This window comes from Mastomys coucha, unplaced genomic scaffold (assembly GCF_008632895.1).
Source record: "Mastomys coucha isolate ucsf_1 unplaced genomic scaffold, UCSF_Mcou_1 pScaffold6, whole genome shotgun sequence".
Taxonomy (NCBI): domain Eukaryota; kingdom Metazoa; phylum Chordata; class Mammalia; order Rodentia; family Muridae; genus Mastomys; species Mastomys coucha.
In genome coordinates this window covers 70,365,872-70,368,949 of record NW_022196912.1, presented here as the reverse complement: position 1 = coordinate 70,368,949, position 3,078 = coordinate 70,365,872, and positions in this window count along the sequence as shown.

Genomic DNA, 3,078 nt, shown 5'->3' with positions numbered 1-3,078 from the left:
GTGGAGATAATGTGTGTTTCCAACCCAGACTGGAGATGTCTCAACATTTAAGAGTACTTGCCCAGAGGACCCAAGTTCAGTTCTCAGCATGCTCATTAGTCAATTCACAACTGCCTGCAATTCAAGTTCCAGAGGATTCAACACCCTCTTCTGGCCAATGTGGGCAACTGCATACATGTGGTATATAAACACAAAGACAGATACATGCACACATGAAAGTAAATCGATACACAAATAAGTATGAGTGCCATTTTTCTCAACAGCAATATTAGGACTGAGAATCTTCAAAAGAAGTCACTACGTAACTAGATTTTATAGACTCTCTTACAAATAGGAATGCAGTGTTTTTCTTATTAAGCTATCACATCTATTTTTCATGCATAGAATTTATTCATGAAGTTCCATGAAACAAATCACAGAAAAAGCGGTATATTAACAAACAAGGAGAACAGAGGATGACAGGAACTCGAGTAGACTCAGGCCATGGCAGGTCTCTCTGAGTATGTGCATGAGAATCTGTACTGTGCCCTGCAAATATTTAATGTTCTAAGAAAGCCTGTGGGCATAGAACAACACTACAGACACATTTTGGACAATTATGTGAGAATCCTCATCATGGCAGTTTTCCTGAACGACTTTGCTGCAAGTGGAGGGTCTTTGGAAGCTGGAATTGCTCTTTGCAGGACACAGGGAGGTGTTGAAGCAGCCTAAGGCTTTCATTGCACTTCAGTGCAAGTGAAGATCCCCTGTATTAGCGGTCTCTAGACACTTACGCCATGTGAAATTATGCCCCTCAATTACAAATTCTTCTAGCCTCTTCTCCTTCAAGTCTCTAACTTCAAGTCTCATTTCAAATACTCCACAAAACAGTTGGCACAAAAGAAGTAAACCTTTGTTCCTCCTCCCCCGACCACCTTTCTCTGGAGATAATAACTGTTTCCTCTCTCAAAGGGTGAGGCACAATGTTTTGTAAAGTACTTTAAAAGCCTGTGATGAGGGAGCTAATGGAAACAAAACTGCTTCATCACCTGCCCTTCCAGCTCCTCTCAAGTGGGCCTTTTTCTTTTTTTGTTGTTGTTTATTTATTTTGTTTGGCAGTTGAGAAGAAATATTGTTGTGCTATTGAATGTTGAAGCTTAGGTCAGCTTTCTTTAGCTTCATTGTGACCCCATGGAGTTTCAGTGCCACAGAATCAGAGATCATTCCAGGGAACCGATTGCAGTGTGGTCTGTTTTGTGACTGAACCCCTAAAGATGATTTAATCTTAGGCCTAAAAAGCCTCCCCAGGACCAGCTCTCAAAACAGCTTTACATGAGGACATCTCTGGACACTGCGTCAAGCCTGGGACCTCACATTGTCTGGCTACCAGCTCTATGCTTGCCTTGATTAAACAGGTGACCTCACTGAGTGAAGGAACCGATTGTGCCTATCCACAAAGTGCCCAGCACAGTCTTTTACTCATACTAAGTCTTCAGTAGATGATTCCAGGCAATTAAATAAAACAAAACCGTAGGCTTCCGTAGATCACGCACTGCAGAAGTCTCTGAGCCAAACGGAACCCTGTCTTAAATTGAGTCTCCACCCACCGTTTCTGAATTCTGAAGGAGCTGCCTGGCAAAGCTGATGTGAGTAGTTTTTATGGATAGTCATGTAAAAATCTGCCTGAGCTCCTCTCTGTGATTGTTAATAAGCAATTACACTATACAATTTACAGATTAGTCAGATGTGGTTTATGCCTATAATCCCAGCATTTAAAAGTCTGAGGTAGGAAGATAACAGAGATCAAGGCTGGTGCCCCAGTCTCAAACACTGAGAAATTTTTGTTTTGTTTTGTTTTGTTTTTGTTTTCTTGAGACAAGGTTTCTCTATGTAGCCCTGGCTGTCCTGGAACTCACTCTGTAGACCAGGCTGGCCTCCAACTCAGAAATCCGCCTGCCTCTGCCTCCCAAGTGCTGGGATTAAAGGCATGCGCCACCACTGCCCAGCCAACACTGAGAAATTTAAGACAGTTCAGAAAGCTCCACTGAGAAGCACCTTGAGGCAAAGGAAAACGGTGATAGAGGAAAGACGCGAGGCATGCAAGGAAAACTTAGTATACCGAAGCGGACTAGAAACCACACACATTTGACTTCTCATCCTGGCTGAGAAACCAGCTATGTTAGCTTGAGAGACTTGCTTAATCTCTGAATCTGCTTCCCCCGTTCCCCTCAGGGACACCGTGGAAATGTTTTAGCTCTTGGCTAGCTCAGTGGGGCAACTCAACAAAAGGCTTTTTCATCATCATTAGAAATGTGCCAGGGTGGTTAGTATGTAGAAGAATGCAAATCGATCCATTCTTATCTCCTTATACAAAGCTCAAGTCCAAGTAGATCAAGGACCTCCACATAAAACCAGATACACTGAAACTAATAGAAAAGATAGTGGGGAAGAGCCTTGAGCACATGGCTCAGGGGAAATTTTCCTCAACAGAACACCAATAGCTTATGCTTTAAGATCAAGAATTGACAAATGGGACCTCATAAAATTGCAAAGCTACTGTAAGGCAAAAGACACTGTCAATAGGGCAAAATGGCAACCCACAGATTGGGAAAAGATCTTTACTAATCTTATACCTGACAAAGAGCTAATATCCAATATATACAAAGAACTCAAGAAGTTAGACTCCAGAGAACCAAATAACCCTATTAAAAATGGGGTACAGAGCTAAACAAAGAATTCTCAACTGAGGAATGCTGAATGGCTGAGAAGCACCTAAAGAAATGTTGGACATCCTTAGTCATCAGGGAAATGCAAATCAAAACAACACTGAGATTCCACCTCACACCAGTCAGAATGGCTAAGATAAAAAACTCAGGTGACAGCAGATGCTGGAGAGGTTGTAGAGAAAGAGGAACACTCCTTCATTGCTGGTGGGATTACAAGCTGGTACAATCACTCTGGAAATCAATTTGGTGGTTCTTCAGGAAATTGGACATTAGAAATACTACCTGAGGACCCAGCTATTCCACTTCTGGGCATATACCCAAAAGATTCTCCAACATGTAATAAGGACACATGCTCCACTATGTTCATAGCAGC